General features: G+C 34.3%; 1 protein-coding gene across 2 annotated transcripts in view; it reads right to left on the bottom strand.

Moving 5' to 3' along the window:
- Positions 1-21,110, bottom strand: part of pigs (GAS2-like protein pickled eggs) — a 455,389-nt gene that overhangs the window by 420,481 nt on the left and 13,798 nt on the right. Inside the window, exon 1 of one of the 2 annotated variants that reach the window (XM_075302274.1) lies at positions 20,442-20,564. The exons of the other annotated variant lie outside the window; for it this stretch is intronic. The gene's annotated coding sequence lies outside the window, so the exon portion shown is untranslated. Of the gene's footprint in view, positions 1-20,441; positions 20,565-21,110 lie in introns of those variants that run through there. 2 annotated transcript variants of the gene reach the window in all.

The raw sequence follows: 21,110 nt of genomic DNA, 5'->3' as shown, positions 1-21,110 counted from the left end.
TGAATATTACAAAGAATTTCGAAAGAAATACATTTTTTACCAAAAAAAAGTTTTTATTTGGCGGGCCCCTTTGGTACTTAAGACAACAACAAAAAAAAGGAAAACATTATAAGAAATTCTTTTGGTTCCTATTTCAAAATTTGTGGCCATAAATGTCATGTAAAATTAAATTGGTTATAGTATGAGGGTTGGGAAGAACAGTAAAGGAATTTCGAACCGCGTATTCGAGTATGGTTAGATTAAGTTAAAAAATCTTTAATGCAAGAAATGTAAAAAACAAAAGCTAAAGAGATTATGGAAAGAATTCTTGGAATTGAATAAGATCGACATATAAATGGAAGTAATAATTCTGAAAATCTCCAAATATGATAACGCTGGGTTACATTTGAAAAAAAAAAAAAATCGGATGATGAGTTCAAATTGGATGGAGCATATGTTCATCTTACCATAACTTTAACATTATGTAATAACGTAATCCATCATCAAATATATGTTCACTCTCACCTGCAATAAAAAGAAAAATATTTAAATTAAATGACTTCATGAATTTAATATTAAGATTGATTTAAAAGTAACTATATCGCTATATTTTTATAAACTTTTCCACATAATGGAAGACACAGAAGGTACAGAAGCAGACAAGCACAAAAGCTACAAAGTTCCCACACCCAGAGAAGGATATGATCACCTCAAACATGTTTTAAGAGCAAAATGTTATTTTTGGGTGGTGACCATGTAACATGGTTTTCGCAACCATGCTATTTTCTCGGAAATCATGTATATGATTTCGGCAAGCTGGTTATATTTGACGAGAAAATAACATTTTAGTGACAAACATGTTACATGGTCACCATACAAAAATAACATTTTGCTCTTGAAACATGTTTGAGGTGATCATATTCCTTCTCTGCGTGCAAATTAGAGGTCTGCACAATTACATTTGTAAATGAAGAGCACACGTGTACTTGCGACATGAGTACATCTATTTGAGAGAGTCGCAAAACAATTGGTACACACGAGGCCTCGAGTAACTTCTTGTTGCTACTCTGATGTCTTCACTACCAACAAACACATATTCCTTTTTCTCCCTTATTGAAGTGTACTCAGAGTGATCACGTCGAGTATGTTGCGAGAACAAAACTTCATAGAGTACTCCATGTACCACGTGCAGTTTCAGAAATACAAAAAACAGTTACTCTCCATAATATATGTTTTCGGTTTGTTATAAAGAACGGCAAACGTTAAGGTAAGTGTGTGACATACATAAATATATGAAATATGTGACATACATACATATCTATGATTAATAATAATGGAAAGTTTTGCTTAGCACATAACTGAGAAATACTTGTAGTACCACGTGAAGTGAAGAGAATCCATGTTGTTCTCTTTCTCAAGTACTTGCATTTTTATTGTTCCTTTTTTTTCGGAACACATATTTTTTCCGATAAGTACTTGGTGGTATTTGACAAGCAAGTGTTCTCTTCACTTCACTACTTGCGCTCTGAGAGAAAGACAGTGTATGTACTATATTCGACAGCGAATTGCATACATGTAGTGAAAAGTTATTCGATGCAGATCTCTAGTGCAAATATCGTGAGTGAGCAAGTCATCATTGCTCGAATCTCTGGTGACAGCGTTACCACAACAAACTTTTGTTTTGGACCAAAATATTTCACCCAACAATCATAGAAACACTTTGCAATCAACATCAATTAAATTTTTAATTGAATCAATTGAAAAATTAATTGAAATTTTCAAATGAAAGCAATTAATTTTTAAATCAAATATTTGTTATGCCCAATTAAAATTGTTATTGATACTATCATTTTCGTGATTGAATTGAATCAATTAAAAAATTAATTGAATCAATTAATTTCGTGATTGAATCAGCAAAAAAAAAAATTTGTGTGAGCTATAATTATTTCCCATATTGGTGGCCAGAAAACTGCATTTTCATAAACTTCTTTAAAAATCATCGAAAAAAAATACACAATTTTGAGGCCATTTCTCTAATGGACATTCATGTCAAAACTATAGCTGATATTATATCCGATTTTTGTTTGTATTTGTTCTCACACTTCTACAGATATTATAGGCCAAAGTCACAATTGCAAATTAAATTTTCAGAACAAACTCGTATACCTTATTAACTAACTGAGATAGGTCTTCAAAATTACAATTTTTTCTACATACTGTTAGTACAAGTAAACAAAGAAGAAGAAAATAAAATTTTAACATTAAGTTTAATTTGGTAGTGAAAGGATTAAGTTTAACCAAAATTATAATACCACCTCCTTTATATTAAATCATTTTTTATAAATCACCGAATTTCGAAAATTTATATATTTTTTTTTTTATTTTATTTGGTGGGCTTTTTGTCGTCTGGCTTGTCAATTATTTATTTTTAATCAATTACACCAATATGGCAATGTGCCGAGCAAAGCGACTTACTGCCATTCAAAGAGACGGACATAAGTTGACATGGACATGAGTCAAGACGGACATAGTCAGCCAAATTGTCAGTTATTGAAATCAACAGCGACAATTCACTCACTACTCACCCATACCCATGCGGGGCATTAATTCTCCCATTCATTAATACACACACACACGCGCGCGCGCTCACTCAAATGCACACTCACTTGGCCCATAATTCCCACTTGTAAATTGAAAATCCAAATTGTAAACCGCAAGACGACAACAAACATCAAACCTAGTCAAGAAACCAAACATAAATGGCCAAATTTTCGAACTGGCGTCAATGTCATTTCTAAAGAGCAAACAAAACAAAAAATTAAGAAAAAACGCAACAGAAAAATAACTGGCAGAGAAACCTCAATAGGGTGACAAAATTAACTCCCAACATTCGAACAAAGAAAAACGAACGGAACGAGTTGTTCATGTCCATAGGTCTGTTGTTTGATGGATGGATAGACAGACAGCCATGACTCTATGGGGTTATTTTTGGATACTCTTGCATTGCCCTAGGTCGTGGATATATTTTTCTGGAGACACATTATTGTTTTGTGATCTTTTTATTTATTTTTTTTTTCAGCCGACCATTTGTTATTATTTATCTGATTAAATATCCCGGTCATCTGTACCCCTCCTCGTATGACCAGAAAAATGTGTGCGTGCTTTATTTGTCTCCTCTTTGCTTACTCTCATAATTTATCATCCTCCATTTAATTTTTTTAAATTAAATTTGTAACGATCATTTTATCATTTTCTTATGACGAAAACATCTTTCGTAACAAGTGGCTGTCATCTGGAGTAGAAGCGTAGAAGCCCCAAAATATCGACTTCCATGATAACCCCATGCCATTGGGACTGCCATATTTTTGTAATGGAAATAATTTGCTTTTAATGGCAATCCATTTAGTTAAGCTTCTTTGAAAATTGAAGACTCAATTATTAAGTGCTTAACATTCAAAGCTCATTTTTATTAATTATGAGCCAAATTTACGAAAACAAGTCTCTCGCTTTTTTTTCGGTTTATTCATCATCACAAAAACACTACTCACAAGGGGATAGAAGCTTTGGAAAATGAAGAAGTCTGTAGTAGCACATGATGATCATATGATGATCTTTTTGGCGTATTCATCTTAGTGAATATCCCAGTCATTATGCTTGCTATCCCCCCTAGCCATGGTTAAATGTTATTAGAAATTTTAGATAATTTTTTTATGGTAATTGTTTTGTGAGCACTAAAAAAAAAACTTTTAAAATTATTTTTGTATAAATCTATCGTCTTTAAAAGGGCCTCCCCTTCCCGTCTTTAGAAGTCCACACGCTACAGAAAAAAAGTAAACATATCTCTGGAGTAAAAGCTACAATGTGGCTGTTATGTATTGCAACTAACTTCAGATTGCTATCATTTCTAAACCGCTCGTCTGACAGCTGACAGATTTATTCTAGTAACAGTTAATTATATTGTTTACATGCGTTCAGAAATAAAGTTATTCGTAACGGAATTCAAGCGTCATAGAATGATTGCTGCATATTTGGCTGAAAAAGTGGCTATCGTCAGAGCTCTCCATTTAAATGTGAATAAATCGTTTGTGTCTCATACCATTGCTCGTTTCTGTGATACTAGCAATATTTCATTGCCTTAAATAAGTGGACAAAAAACACGATAACAATACCAGAAAGGATCCGAGTAGTGAAATCCAGATTTGATGGAAATCCACGCCATAGTGGTAGAAAACTTTCTCGTGATCTGAACACGAGAAGCCAAATTGAGCCGTTTTTTGTTTTTTTTTATTTATTTTTTTTTACACACAAAGAAAATTTCATTAAAATTGAGCCAATGAAAAATTTTCATTGATATAACGAAACATTTTCATTAAGACAATGAAAATATTCGTTAATAGTACGAAAATTTTCGTTGAATAACAGAATATTCATTATGGTAACGAAAAATTTCGTTATATTAACGAATTTGTTTCATTGGCTCAATTTTAATGACACATTTCGTTAATATAACGAAACTTTTTCTACCAGTGTAACAAATAAATTGGGTTTATTAGCCAAGTGGTCAGCTAAAAGTTTACACCTTCGATAGGCCACCATAACTCAAGCGCACCGATGGTAATCGTGTAACCGCCATAATGACCAATGACCGCTACCCGTACAAAGACTAGCAAAGTCTCTGGATCTCAATCCATTGAACTTTTGCGCTCGGGTCATTTTGGTGCCCGGGTGCAAGGCTGGCACTAAAAACACGTTTGGTTATACCAACGAATATTTTTATTGTCTTAATGAAATAATTTCGTTATATTAAGGAACAAATTTCGTTGGCTCAATTTTAATGAAATTTTCTTTGCATGTAACTCAGCCACTTGTGGTTTCCTGTCTATCATCGCAAGATGGTGCTGGGAATGAGCTAAAATACCGCAGAGTCACTTTCGTGCTGCGTGTGATGACCTAGCCGGCCATTGAAGTCTATTTTTCGTGCCATACACGCAAAGAAAAAAAAAAAGTTTGGAAAACGTGTACCGAAAACGTTTTTCTTTTTTTAGAGTTTTTTGAATTGCTTCGAAAAGTATACAATTTTATCACCAAAAAAATTCGTTTATTACAAAATTTTTATTTTTTCGATAAAAAAAAAGTTATTTTTGAACCAACAACACAGTCCATTTCTTTTATGTCAAACACTGTTCTTTTCTGACTATAGGTTTTTAATAAGACACATTTTACAGTTTATAGTAAAAATTTAATATAGTAGAATGTAATGTTGAACATTTTATCGGAATCTATCTGTCAAAAAAAAACTTTGGTCGAAGCAGGGATCGAACCCACGACCCTTGGTATGCAAGTCGGACGTAGCAACCAAAGCTCCACGGTGCCCAACTAAATGTATTTTTCTGTTAAATAAAGTTTGTTTAATCGGCTCGTGGGCGCCGCAAGCTATGTTATATAAATATAACTTATATGTGTAATTGTCTATTGATGACAATAACGGCTACATAGCTCTGTGGATAGTGTGTTGGCTTACAAATTGCATGGTCCGCGGTTCGATTCTCCGTCCAGGCGAAAGGTAAAAAAATTTTAAAAATTTATAAAATCGTATAATTTCTTCTACATTGTTTGTATTACAGAAAAAGATGCTAAGAACTAAAAAACTTAGTGGAAGTGAGAAAGATGTGAGGGAAAATGCAATTAGCCGGAAAAAAATTTTTTTGAGTTAGTCTTTATGAAATTGTTTTTACATCCTGGAAAAAAATAAACGTTTATCACAAAAAGTAAAGGGTGATACGGTCAAAATTTGGTCAAGGGAAAACGCGTGTAAATCGGTGAAAAATCAAATTAAATTTCTTTTTCAAGTTCAATTAGTATAAAATTCAGGAAAAATATTCAGTTAGGCTTTCGCTTTTCCAAATCCGAATTGCCGGGCCTCACGCTTGACACCTGCCATCAGATTTTGTACAGCCACATTGTCCACCATCTTCGCCGCAGAAAGCCAGTTTGCCTTGAACTGCTGCTCGTCCTTAGGAGTTTTTTTTTTTGGTCTTCTTTAGGTTCCGCTTGACAATAGCCCAGTATTTCTCTATTGGGCGGAGCTCTGGCGTGTTGGGAGGGTTCTTGTCCTTGGGAACCACCTGCACGTTGTTGGCGGCGTACCACTCCAATGCCTTTTTACCGTAATGTCAAGATGCCAAATCCGGCCAAAACAGTACGGAACAACCGTGTTTCTTCAGGAAAGGCAGCAGACGTTTATTCAAACACTCTTTCACGTAAATGTGGCTTGAAAATCAGCTATGAAAATGCTGATTTTCAAGCCACAGGTACAGATGGCTTGCCAAACCAGATATTTCTTTGCGAACTTTGACAGTTTTATGTGCTTGAAAATATCTGCTACCTTTCCCCTTCCTTTTGCCGTATAAAACTCCTGTCCCGGAAGCTGCTTGTAGTCGGCTTTGACGTAGGTTTCGTCGTCCATTACCACGCAGTCAAACTTCGTCAGCATCGTCGTGTACAGCCTCCGCGATCGCGCTTTGGCCGTCGTATTTTGTTTATCATCGCGATTTGGAGTCACTACCTTCTTGTAAGTCGATAGTCCGGCTCGTTTTTTGGCTCGATGCATGGTTGTAGACGATACACCCAGCTTATTTGCGGCATCTCGGAGAGAGAGGTTAGGGGGGTTTCGCTTGAAACTACCGGCAACTTTCTTTGTCGACTCAGCGGCTTCCGGTTTTCGATTTCCTCCAGATCCAGACTTCCTGTCTGTCGACAAACGTTCCCCAAACACTTTAATTACATTTGTAACGGTTGATTTGGCAACTTTTAGCGATTTTGCCAGCTTTGCGTGCGAGTAGCTCGGATTTTCGCGATGCGCGAGCAAAATTTTGATACGCTGCTCTTCTTGCTTGGACGGCATTTTGACAACTGAAGAGTGAATTCCAAAATCAAAATAGGAGCAACATTCTACACACACACACCTTCAAAATGAGGGGTGTTCAGGTTTTTTAAATGCAAAATTGGAAGAAATACGTCAAGTTTATATTGACCAAATTTTGACCGTATCAAAATTTCTGTGAGGTGAGCTACGATTTAAGAACGAACCCAACATTATTTCCAAGACTTTATCAAATAATTTATCAAATTTCTTTTCAGTAATTTAATTGATAATTTTCAGGTTTTTTAAATGCAAAATTGAAAGAAATACGTCAAGTTTATATTGACCAAATTTTGACGTATCAAAATTTCTGTGAGGTGAGCTACGATTTAAGAACGAACCAAACATTATTTCCAAGACTTTATCAAATAATTTATCAAATTTCTTTTCAGTAACTTAATGATGTCAATTCCCTTAATCTTCCTGTCCAATAAGCTCGAATAAATATTGTAATAATTTCTAGTAAAAATCCTTGTAGTTGGAAGACAATTTTAATAGAATACCACTGAAAATATTCTAAATTTCCTATAGAACGAGAATAATATCCAATTTCCCCAATGTAAATGTTATTCAATCCTCTGTTTCCTTGGTATATGGAAAAGTTGCTAGCCTCTTATAATTCTCATCAAATGAAGTGTATATTCTGATTTATTGCAATATATTTGCGAGTCCATAAATTATTGTAACTGTCATACGTTTCTATTTTCGAATGCCTTACAAACACCTTCGTCCAATTCAATGGATCACCCCCCTAAAGAAATGCCGCTAACGAGGTGAACAGTTTTTTTTTTGTATGCCTTTGCTTCATTTATCGCTGAAAAGACATTGCCCCAAAACTTTGACATGGAAAATTTGCATGCCTTCATAAATATTGTACTGGAGCGAACTAACACTAGACTCACATATTGCCGCAGTGGATCCATTTGTCTGGAATAGAATACTCGGTATTTTCTTTAAATGAGTAGAGAAAAAGAAAAAACAACACAACGAAGAAATCCATTAAAATGGATATTCATTTTGACATTGCATGTCAAATGGAATATCCATAGGAATACCTATGAGGACGATGAAGGCGATGACTAAACCTAGGCCCCAAAAGGGGTTTGCACAAGGAAAAACCAAAAATACCTTGAAAATTTGGTTATATCCACAGGGTACAGAGAGCGACGGTTCAGTCATAAACAAACCGAAAAAAGTGACTCATTTCGAGCTCGAGTCCATGACCATATGTGTGAGGCTAAATGGTGACTCCCCAAAGAACCTCCAATGACACCATTAAAGCCACCACCCCCTCCAGCAATAGAGCGTTGGCATTTTTATCGCTTAGAAACGTTAGTTTTCGCATAGCTATACAGAACCCACCTCCTCCCTCCACCCAACTTCATTGTTGACATTTATTGTGAATGTTGTTGAAAATATGTAATGGGGTCTTTGTATTTGATTCTTTCGTATGTTTTTCATCATTTTAATTTTAATAAAATATCAAATTATTATGACAAATCCTTAAGGGCGAGGTTTGGATCTTTGCTCTCTGAATAAAAACATTTGTAATGATTGGAAGCGATTGCAGAGATTATTCTATTGTCGAATACAAGGGAAGTAAATAAATTTCATTACTTACTGAAGATTTTATAAGGGGAGCTGTAAAAGTAAGTTTATTATATAAAACAAGTTCGGCCAGGCCGAATCTTATGTACCCTCCACCATGGATTGCGTAGAGACTTCTACGAAAGACTGTCATCCACAAATTTCAACTCACTCGGATGAAATTTGCTCCTCCAAGAGGCTCCAAAACCAAATCTCGGGATCGGTTTATATGGGGGCTATAAATGATTATGGACTGATATGGACCACTTTTGGCATGGTTGTTAAATATCATATACTACCACCACGTACCAAATTTCAACCAGATCGAATGAATTTTGCTTCTCCAAAAGGCACCGGAGGTCAAATCTAGCGATCGGTTTATATGGGAGCTATATATAATTATGGACTGATAGGAACCAATTCCAGCATGGTTGTTGAATACCATATACTAACATCACGTACCAAATTTCAACCGAATGAGAAGAATTTTGCTCTTCCAAGGTGCTCTGGAGGTCAAATCTGGGGATCGGTTTATATGGGGCCTATATATAATTATGGACCGATATCGACCAATTTTTGCATGGGTGTTTGAGACCATATATTAACATCATGGTTAGAGACCATATACTAACACCATGTACCAAATTTCAGCCGGATCGGATTAAATTTGTTTCTCTTAGAGGCTCTGCAAGCCAAATCGGGGGATCGGTTTATATGGGGGCTATATATAATTATGGACCGATATGGATTTTTGCATGGTTATTAGAGACCATATACTAACACCATGTACCAAATTTCAGCCGGATCGGATGAAACTTGCTTCTCTTAGAGGCTCCACAAGCCAAATCGGGGGATCGGTTTATATGGGGGCTATATATAATTATGGACCGATGTGAACCAATTTTTGCATGGTTGTTAGAGACCATATACTAACACCATGTACCAAATTTCAGCCGGATCGGATGAAATTTTATATGGGGGCTATACGTAAAAGTGGACCGATATGGCCCATTTGCAATACCATCCGACCTACATCAATAACAACTACTTGTACCAAGTTTCAAGTCGATAGCTTGTTTCGTTCGGAAGTTAGCGTGATTTCAACAGACGGACGGACAAAAGTTTACTTTGGCCCTTAGCTTACACTGAAAAAATATTGTCCGAATATGACACTTAAATTTTTGAGACACGCCATTTATACAATATCGATGACAACTATATTAAATTAGGTTCATAATATTTTCTTTAAAGTTTTGTTCTTTATATTTGGGACACGAATGATTGAAGTTTTTGTATGTTTATGAAGTAAGGCAAATTTTCTTAGAACTAAATCAAAATGGTTTTGGTTTAAAGAAATCATCCAAAAATTAACTGAGATTTTGAATCTTCAATCTAATTTAATATAGTTTCAATTTTATCGATCCTAGATTAAAAAAAAATACTCTTTTAAAGAAGCCTTATCCATGACTCGGAATCAATACCAAAAACCCTTAAAGTAAGACAAAAAAGTTTTGATACAAGCAAATTTTTTTGGGTGTATTTTTTATACAAAATCTCAGTTAATTTAAAACTCATATACAGTTTTCTATAGTTAGGTTAGGTGGCAGCCCGATGTATCAGGCTCACTTAGACTATTCAGTCCATTGTGATACCACATTGGTGAACTTCTCTCTTATTTCTATAGTTATAAAAAGTGAACAACATTTTATGGTGTTACCACAATGTTGCTAAAATCCCCTGCAAAGACCACACTCTTTGCGTTTAGAGACGAACAAAAATGTGTACAAAATGCAATCGAAAACAAGTGGTTTGTAAATAATAGAAAATTCGCTGAAATTTTTCGATTATTGTTATCAACTATCATTAAAGCAAGACATTTGCGTTTTGAAATTTTCTTTTATTTTTAATATATTTAATTTTACACTCATCAGCTGTGTTGAAGAAATCGAAAAGCAACCACAATACACGCGTCATACACTTTTTTGTATTTTTAACCACGCTATTATTTAGGCCGAAGAATAAAAGCTTCTTCAACAACTGTTTCAATTTGCAACCATCTGTACCGTAGACTACCTATAGTGCAAAATGGCTTACACTATTGCTTATACAATGAGTTACACCCCGCCAATCGAACGTGCACATTTTGGGTAGGCTGCACTGGATTTTCTAATCGAACAAAAATGTTCAATTTATAGGGGAAAGGTGTAAAATATACAAACAGCCTACACACAAAAAGTTATTTCTGATTCAATCATAAAATTAATTGATCCAATCAATTTCTTAATTGAAATGTCTTCAATCACGAAAATGATAGTATCAATCACAGTTTGAGTTGGGTATAAAAAATATTTTATTAAAAAATTAATTAATTTGATTTTTTTTAATTGATTCAATAAATTTTGTTTTTGATATTCATTGCAAAACTCAAGCAGTTTTGTAATATATTCCATTCATTATTTAGTAAAACTTTTTAATTTAATGAGTTAAACAATTGTTTGCAATCGATTAAATTTTTTAATTACATTGTTAATTGGAATAAGTAATTGTTAAAAAAAAAACGCGAATATATTCACTAATTAACTAACTGTGTATTCTTTTATTTGTATTTTCTGACAAAACTCAATTAAAATTTTAATTGCACCAATTAAAAAATTAATTGGAAAAAAACAATTTAATTTGTTTAATCAACAAGATTTTTAATTTAAAATTAATTCTCTAATTGATTCTATTATTTATCGTGATTGAAACAATTTCAATTGAAAAATTTCGTGATTAAATCAGACAACAAATATTTCTCTGTATGTCACAATGAACTTTGATAGCAAAAATTACTTAGAAATTCAAGACCAACTTGGTAGTTTCAAAAAAAAAAATCCATCTGAACTTAGTTATTATACCATATGATGGGGAAATTATGGTGCAAACGGAATAATTTATCCTAATTTCTCTGTACTAATTGAAATTTGTGGGGAATATTTAGAAAAAAAAGTACCAACACTGCTAGAATTCTACCAAACAATAAAAAGTCGTCCATTGTATCTGCAATAACCAAAAAAACATAATACACTGAAAAAATATTGTCGTGAGGCCAAAGATTTCATTCATTCATTCATTCATTCGTTCATTCAAATATGCTATGTTTAATTTCTGCTTAAAGTGGAGTCTGAATTTGGAAATTTAAGTTGTCGTTAACCTATTCTTAAAGGTCTGAAGATTTTACTTAAAAATTTTTCCTAGAATCAAGTACGCAAAACTCACATTTAAAAGAAAATTGTATCTTTAAAGTATCCTGACTTCCATTATTCGCTTCTTTGGCTCGGACTCAATACCCAACTCAAAGACAACAGATTTGCATGCTTTTCTTCAATGTGCCAATTTTTTTTTCAGCAGATTTTCCGCTTACTACTGAAGGCTAAGAAGTCTCAACACAATATCAATATCATTGATAGCAATACGAGTACTCTCGTTTTCATTTACCAGAATCCACATTCCGTAATAAAATAAATCTTGGATTTTTATGCTGCTCTATCACCTTAAGGTCCACATATGTGCTATCAAGCTACATGAAAAACTAACAACGACCTAATAACACATCATTGAATTTGCCCAAGACGATGTGGTGCAGAACAAGGCGACGAAGATAACTGGTGAACCCATTAAGACATTGGAACCATAGGTTTCTTGTCATTAATTTTAAGTAGGGCCAACAACGTTGTCGTCTATCATTCATCTAAGTACTCAATTCATGTGGCAGTACCGCCAATAGTAGTTGTTAACCCATTTTATTCGAGCCAATGGCAATGGGTGCCACCCCGATTATAAGGTGGAAATGGTTGTGTTCAGCTTCACATTGGAAATTTAGAACAGACGTGTTCACCACCTATGAGTTTCTTGGCGCTCATATACATCCATCCGTATGGTTTATGGTACATATGTATATGCGACTAAATTGCCATCTCTAACATTTAAGGGATTCCATTAATTTAGGATGACGACGATGATTGTAAATTATATCGTGTTTATGTGGTTAGAATTGGATCATGTACAGCGAGTAGCTCTATCGCTATCCATGTGTGAGTGTATACGATTAGAACAACAATTGAGGAAACATTTGATCTCACCACTGTGGTAATTTTCGCTAGCATCATCACCTCTCCCCTCTCACCGTATCATTTGCTATGAGAGATTCTGGTGTGGCGCTTTTCACTTCGACTAATTATTTTTCTGGGAATACAAAACCCTGCAATCAAATCAATTAATTTTTTTTAGTTTCCATTTTGCCAACACAACAAATGCTCAATTTTATAAACAATAAACCGAGGAAATCTTGTAAATGAATGACTACAGCTTAATATGTAACACAAAACAAGCGAGTGACACTACTGCGACAATACCACACGATAATGGTAGCAGTGATACGCCGCTGATTAATTCTCATTAATTTGTTGTTGGCGACAGGAAAACGACTCGATAATGACATCATAAATGGTTTCACATAACATTATCGAAAATATTGACATTCCTGTGGTAAAGTCGAGAGAGAGAGAGAGAGAGAGTGGGAGCACTTAAGAGTGAGATAAAAACTATTCTCTGAGTGTTACAGAACTCAAAACGAAATAAGATCAAGGACATATATTAACCATAAAACTTTGCAAATAACAGCTGATGATGACTACATTACAGTTTTCACCCACCCACACACCCACGTGTTGGTGGTGTTGGTCTCGTATTAAGGCTATCGTTAATTAAGGGTATTGCCATTATGACAAGGTCATTGACACAAGGACAGCTATTATGGTTGTAATAAAAATAGTTTTTGCTAAAAGACTGGACATTGGAGATTTTGACAAGTTACTGAATAGCGTGATCAAGCTATTGACATTAACGGTACACCCTAAAATAAATTGAGTAAATAGCATTATTGGTATCATATATTAACTATATTAACTCATTACCTACATATAGGGATTGTATGCATTTTAGTTTTTTTTTCAAAAATCGGATGGGACGACTTTTTCTGATGTATGGGAGGGCCACCAGACCATTAGTTAGTTTAAATTTTGTCACATCTTTTGGCTCATGTTTCCTTCAATAATAAGCCTCCCGTTCCATAGAGAATAAACATTTGGAAAATGTGTGTCGCAAACGTTGTTCTTTTGTTAGAGTTTTTTTAATTTCTTCGAAAATTTCAAGCTTTATCAACAAACATTTTTTTACAAATTTTTATTTTTAGAATAAAAACAAGTATATACGGCCGTAAGTTCGGCCAGGCCGAAGATTTTGTACCCTCCACCATGGATTGCGTAGAAACCTCTACTGAAGACTGTCATCCACAATCGAATTCTTTGGTTTCGGTAACACTTGCCGATGGCAAGGTATCTTAAAACTTCCTAACACCGTAATATATACCACATAGTCCATGCGTGGTATATATTAAACTAAAAAAAGCCGATTAAATACGTATATAATTAAGTTTAAAATTTCTATAGAAATAAAATTTTGACAACATTTTCTATAGAAGTAAAATTTGGAAAAAATTTTCTATAGAAATAAAATTTGGAACAAATTTTCTATAGAAATAAAATTTTGACAAGGTTTTCTATAAAAATAAAATTTTGGTAGATTATATGGACCAATTTTTGTGTGATTGGGGATCGGCTATATATAACTATAGACCGATATGGATAAATTTTGGCATGGTTATTAGCGGCCTTATACTAACACCACGTTGCAAATTTCAACCGGATCGGATGAATTTTGCTCCTCCAAGAGGCTCCGGAGATCAAATCTGGGGATCGATTTATATGGGGCCTATATATGATTATGGACCGATATGGACCAATTCTTGCATGGTTGTTAGAGACCATATACTAACACCACGTACCAAATTTCAACCGGATCGGATGAATTTTACTCCTCTAAGAGGCTCCGGAGGTCAAATCTGGGGATCGATTTATATGGGGCCTATATATAATTATGGACCGATATGGACCAATTCTTGCATGGTTGTTAGAGACAATACACTAACACCACGTACCAAATTTCAACCGGATCGGATGAATTTTACTCCTCTAAGAGGCTCCGCAGGTCAAATCTGGGGATCGGCTTATATGGGGGCTACATATAATTATGGACCGATATGGACCAATTTTGGCATGGTCATTAGAGACCATATACCAACACCATGTACCAAATTTCAGCCGGATCGGATGAAATTTGCTTTTCTTAGAGGCTCCGAAAGCCAAATCGGGGGATCGGTTTATATGGGGGCTATATATAATTATGGACCGATGTGGACCAATTTTTGCATCGTTGTTAGAGACCATATACTAACACCATGTACCAAATTTCAACCGGATCGGATGAAATTTGGTTCTCTTAGAGGTTCCGCAAGCCAAATCGGGGGATCGGTTTATATGGGGTCTATATGTAATTATGGACCGAAAAGGACCAATTTTGTCATGGTTGTTAGAGACCATATACTAACACCATGTACCAAATTTCAGCCGGATCGGATGAAATTTGCTTCTCTTAGAGCAATCGCAAGCCAAATTTGGGGGTCCGTTTATATGGGGGCTATACGTAAAAGTGGACCGATATGGCCCATTTGCAATACCATCCGACCTACATCAACAACAACTACTTGTGCCAAGTTTCAAGTCGATAGCTTGCTTCGTTCGGAAGTTAGCGTGATTTCAACAGACGGGCGGACGGACATGCCCAGATCGACTCAGAATTTCACCACGACCCAGAATATATATACTTTATGGGGTCTTAGAGCAATATTTCGATGTGTTACAAACGGAATGACAAAGTTAATATACCCCCCATCCTATGGTGGAGGGTTTAAAAAGACCGAGAATACGAAACTAACTTATAAGAGAGAAAAAAAAAATCCATAAATAGATATGAGAGCAGCAACGCTCGCTCTCTTTCTTTATATTAATGTAAAGTTATTATTTTTTAAGAGCTGGAGGGCATAATAATAAAGGTCATTTTTTATTTTATAAGTTTTTATTTACAAATAAACAATTAGATTTTAGTAGAGAATAGAGAATAAAGATATTTTCACACTACATAGGATTTTAAACAATATAATCTCTGGTAAATATTATTTAACTTCCAATTTATAGTTTTTTTAATTTTTGTTGAAAATTTCATTTTCAATTTTGACTGTGTATTACTCAGAAGGACTACACATTTTCCGAAAAAACTTATTTTTAGAAATAGTTTTATGATGTTTTAAGTGCAACAAACATACATAGAATTCATAGAATTCGGTCAAAATTTTAAGACGTAAGATTTTTTTTCTGGTTGTATCTTAAAAGAAACAGTGCGCATTTAAGGGTTAAGGGCATATTTCTCTATTTGTTATCGAACACAATTGTTTTCCATGTCTTAAATAAGACACATTTTGTGCTTTCATAGTAAAAAATTAATAGAGTATAATGCAAATCCAATCTATAGTGGCAGCCCGATATTTCAGGCTGCCTTAGCCTTGTGTTATTTATGCAAATGCAAACATCCTTTCGAAAATTTTTGGAATATATGTAATATTCAATTATTTTCTAATCCAAAATTTGTTACTAAATTAAGTTTATTTAAATTGTCATGTGTGCGCCCAACAATCTGTTCTATAAATAAAACTGTTTGACTATATGCATTGCTTGTGCGTTGATGACAATAAGAGCTACATGGTCCAGTGGATAGTGTGTTGGCTTACAAACTGTATTGTCCGCGGTTCTGTTCTCCGTCCGGGTTAAAGGTAAAAATAAAAATAAAAGTAAAAAAAAATTGAAAAATGAATCAAATCGGATATATGTTTCTACATTGTCTGTAAGACAATCAAAATTCACCAGCAAAAAATTTTTTTGGGTTTGTCTTATCAAATTGTTTTCACATTCTGCAAAAAAATCAACGTTTATTACAAAAGTTTATACGTTTCTTCCAAACAAATTTCCTTACAGCGAAAAGGTAAACGATAGTTGTTTTTCCAAAATTTTGTTTAGGAAGAAAGAATTAATTTTTTGCGTATATACATATTTTCTAAAGATCCAATTCTATACACACAAAAAATATATATTTTGTCTTTAATCACGAAATTAATGGATCCAATTCAGTTTTTATTGAAATGTCTTCAATTGCAGAAATGATAATATCAAATAAAAAAATTAACTGAAAGTCAATTAAAAAATTGATTTAATTGATCCAACTAAAAAATTAATTGATACTATTAATTTTTGTTATTGATTTCAATTAAAAAAAAAATTGTTGAATCAATTAAATTTTTAATTGAATATTTTTTTAAACTAAATTAAGACTTTAATTGGAAAATGATCGTGAAATTATTTTCTGTGTAGGAAAATTCGAAATAAAACAGCAAGAAATACATCGATTTATTGTTTTCTTATTTCCTCTAGGTAGAGTACACTGAAAACAAAATCATCGTCAAACTTGTGCTAAATTTATCTTATTTTTATTGACAATTTACTTATCCCAAATATGTCTCAGAAATTTTATTTTAAACTAAACGTGAAACGTCTGGAAATCAATGACCTGACATCTAAGTAAAATGGACACCAATAAAAAATATCTTAGTAAACCACATAGTGGTCAGGGTATAATAACTTTGATCTGCCAAAAAATATGCCTACCAGAAATATTTATTTTAGACCCCATAAAATATAGACTCAGAATCACCTCATGAGTCGATCCAGCGCTTGGTGTCCGTCCGTCCATGTATTTGTTCTTCGCAGGATTCCGGTCGCAATTATTAACCGATTTTTATGAACTTTGGTACAGAGTGTTTTTTGCACAAGGACGAACGCTATTGAATTTGGAACAAATCGGATCATATTTAGATATAGCTGCTATATATATGTATCGTCCGATTTCGATAAATGGGGTCAGATTGCGTTTATTTACTAACCGATCGGCGTCAAATTTGCCACAAAGTAATCCAATGGACCATCCTTTAAGTGTGCCAAATGTCATCGAAATCGGTTCAGATTTAGCCATAGCTCCCATATATATGTATGATTTCACTATGCCAGATTTTCACTAATTTGGCCATAAACCCCTTATTTATCAACCGTTCCCACTCAGTCTTGACTTACTCTAACCTTCTAAAAGACTGACTCTATGTACAAAATATCATCCAATTCGGTTCAGATTTAGATATGGCTCCCATATGTAGCGACCGATTTTGAAAAATTTGCCCCTTATAAGCATATTTTTGACCATAATGGCCTCATTTATCAACCGATCTAACTCAAATTTTGCACAAGGTAATCTCCTATAATATCAACAAAACCTGCAAAATATAATCCAAATCGGTTCAGATTTAGATATAGCTCCCATATATGTATAGCCCGTTTTTCAAAAATTTACCCCTTAAAACTTTATTTTTTAATAATGGACTCAATATTAGTGGCTAACTAACTCTGTAGGTTCAGAATCAACTATAGCTTCTAAAATCAGACATTTCTGTTCAGACTGTGATTAAACTTCCATTCCCCATCCTTAAATATGGAAATGCGGTTTATCCCCAAACCTATACCATTGATACCCCACAAACAATGTTTATTAATTCAGTAGGGGTGGTTTAGGGTATGATATAGTCGGTCCCGCCCGACTTTCTACTTTACTCACTTGTTATACCCACCACCACAGAATGGTGACGGGGGTATAATGAGTTTGTCATTCGTTTGTAACACATCGAAATATCGATTTCCGACTATATAAAGTATATATATTCTTGATCAGGGAGAAATTCTAAGACGATATAACGATGTCCGTCCGTCCGTCTGTCTGTCTGTTGTAATCACGCTACAGTCTTCAATAATGAAGCAATCTGCTGAAATTCTTTTGTCTGCAGGCAGGTCAAGTTCGAAGATGGGCTATATCGGTCCAGGTTTTGATATAGTCCCCATATAAACCGACCTCCCGATTTGGGGTCTTGGGCTTATAGAAATCGTAGTTTTTATCCAATTTGAAATCTAGAGGTATTTTATGACCATAAAGAGGTGTGCCAAAAATGGTGAGTATCGGTCCATGTTTTGGTATAGCCCCCATATAGACCGATCTCCCGATTTTACTTCTTGGGCTTATAGAAACCGCAGTTTTTATTCAATTTACCTGAAATTGGAAATCTAGAGGTATTGTAGGACCACAAATACGTGTGCCAAAAATTGTGAGTATCGGTCCATATTTTGGTATGGTCCCCATATAAAACGACCTCCCGATTTGGGGTCTTGGGCTTATAGAAACCGTAGTTTTTATCCAATTTGAAATTGGAAATCTAGAGGTATTTTAAGACCATAAAGAGGTGTGCCGAAAATGGTGAGTATCGGTCCATATTTTGGTATAGCCCCCATATAGACCGATTTCACGATTTTACTTCTTGGTCTTCTAGAATCCGAAGTTTTTATCCTATTTGCCTGAAATTGGAAATCTAGAGGTATTTTCGGGTCATAAAGAGGTGTGCCGAAAACGGTGAGTATTGGTCCATATTTTAGTATAGCCCCCATAAGAACGATCTCCCGATTTAACTCCTTGGGTTTCTAGAAACCGTAGTTTTTATCTGATTTGCCTGAAATTGTAAATATTCTGGTATTTTAGGCTCACAAAAACGTGTATCGGATTAAGTTTTTATCGGTCCATTTTGTAATGCCTCCATATAGACCGACTTCACTTCTTGAGGGTGTAGAAGGCGCACTGATCATGAAAATTGCTTGGAACTCAATGTAAAATTTCCAGATTTTACTTCTACAGATTTAAGATTTCAAATCAAGACGTTATTTTATAATTTTCTTGCACACTTACAAGAGATGTTAATGATTCCTCTAAAACTCAAACAAAAATGGTTCTTATAAATCCAGAATCTGATATAGTCCTCATAGGTGAAATCCTTAAATGTATCTTCAGGAAGTGTCCTCAAGCCCTCCTGAAATTTCAAAGGAAACCCTAATATTTGCTTCATGGTGGTGGGTATTTAAGATTCGGCCCGGCCGAACTTAGTGCTGTATATACTTGTTTTAGTTATTTTTAGATATATATTTTTTTTTTGTTTGTTTTCTTTATGAGGAGTACTCTCTTAAATGGTAGCTTTCTTAAATCATAAGCATACAAAATTGTTACATTTTCCCCGATTTAGTACTTCAATTTTTGGCACAAAATAGTGTACTTTTCGGTGATTTGGTCAGCCGCTACCGTATTTTTTTTAGAATATATCTCAATGACTATATCACCCATCGAAGTTCCTATATTTGATGAAAATATAGTTCCAATTTTTTCGTAAGTTATTTTGCCACAAACCCAAAAAACAAAAGATATCGAGACAATCACTCCATTCTAGTAAATTCCAATGGTAGTCTAGAGCCACTAAATATCACAAAATATGTAAAAGGGTTAAAGACTCTCGTCTAGAGTGTGATTTAAATTTAGAACAAATTTTTTTTATCACCATATTGCTGCTGCAATTGATGCATGTGGTGAGTGTAGTAAATGTTATCAGCAAGGGAATACGCCCTCCAATATTTACGTACGGAATACATTTAATTGTTTTACATTTTTATTCCAAATGGCAAAAAAAAATCTCCAAAGAATTACTTTTTTTTCCAAACTGTTATCAAGTAAAACTATTTGAGTTGGATTTGTGTCATCGCCATAGTCAATGGAAACGTACATACACAAGAAGTATTCATAGACAGACGGGCGGATAAATGAAAATTCTTTTATAGGCAGGATAACGAGAATGGCCTGTCTGCTCCTGTATTTGTTCCTCTAACAGTTTTTACACATCCGTTCTTTGTTTATTTAGTTTTGTGAAAGGTAGACCTTTTCATGTTTGTCACTGTCCTAATTTATTGTGATTTTATTTTGATGTTCAATACAAAAATATCCTGCTGAGAGTTTTTTATTACATTTTTTGTTCTATTACGTTGTTACCCACCTTTTTTTGTGTGTGTGTTGAATTGTTTATATTTTTATTGCACTTTCAATTTTCCATAAAATAAATTCTCTTTTTCATTTAGTTCACTCGCGGTAATTTCCACCCCAAAACAGAGACCAAACTAAATTCAGTTCCTGGATTTTTCATGCCACATAGATTTTCTTTCTGTTGTTGGGTTGGTTTTTGGCATGCAGAATATTTATGGGACGTCTGTCTAGAACACCATACCGCCAGCTAACCCGAAGAGCGGCAAGACTAATGAAAATACCATAGAAATCCCATAGAGAAATAAAGGAAAAATCAACACGCGACAATGAGACGAGCAAAAAACAACAGAGAAAACTAAAACGGAAATTCCGCAAACTGTAATTACTCGTGCACATACAAAACACTCACACATTGATACGATATACTATGAATGCCGTTAAGGACAACACTCGTACACACACACACATACACGGACGGCTACGGACGGCAATACAACTTAACGTCACAAAGGATATCGGCAAACTCTAGACTTAAGGTAAATAAATACTGAAAACCAGATGACAACATCCTGTTGGAGAGATTTTCACATGAAGGATTTTTGACATTACACTTGTCGATGTATAGAGAAATCAAAGTCTCCACTAATGTAGAGGGGCAAAGAATGTGTCAAACAAATGATTT

The sequence above is a fragment of the Haematobia irritans genome, chromosome 3 (genome assembly GCF_050003625.1).
Source record: "Haematobia irritans isolate KBUSLIRL chromosome 3, ASM5000362v1, whole genome shotgun sequence".
NCBI lineage: Eukaryota > Metazoa > Arthropoda > Insecta > Diptera > Muscidae > Haematobia > Haematobia irritans.
Note: the sequence above shows the minus strand (reverse complement) of the source record. Positions and strands in the feature narration are given on the sequence as shown.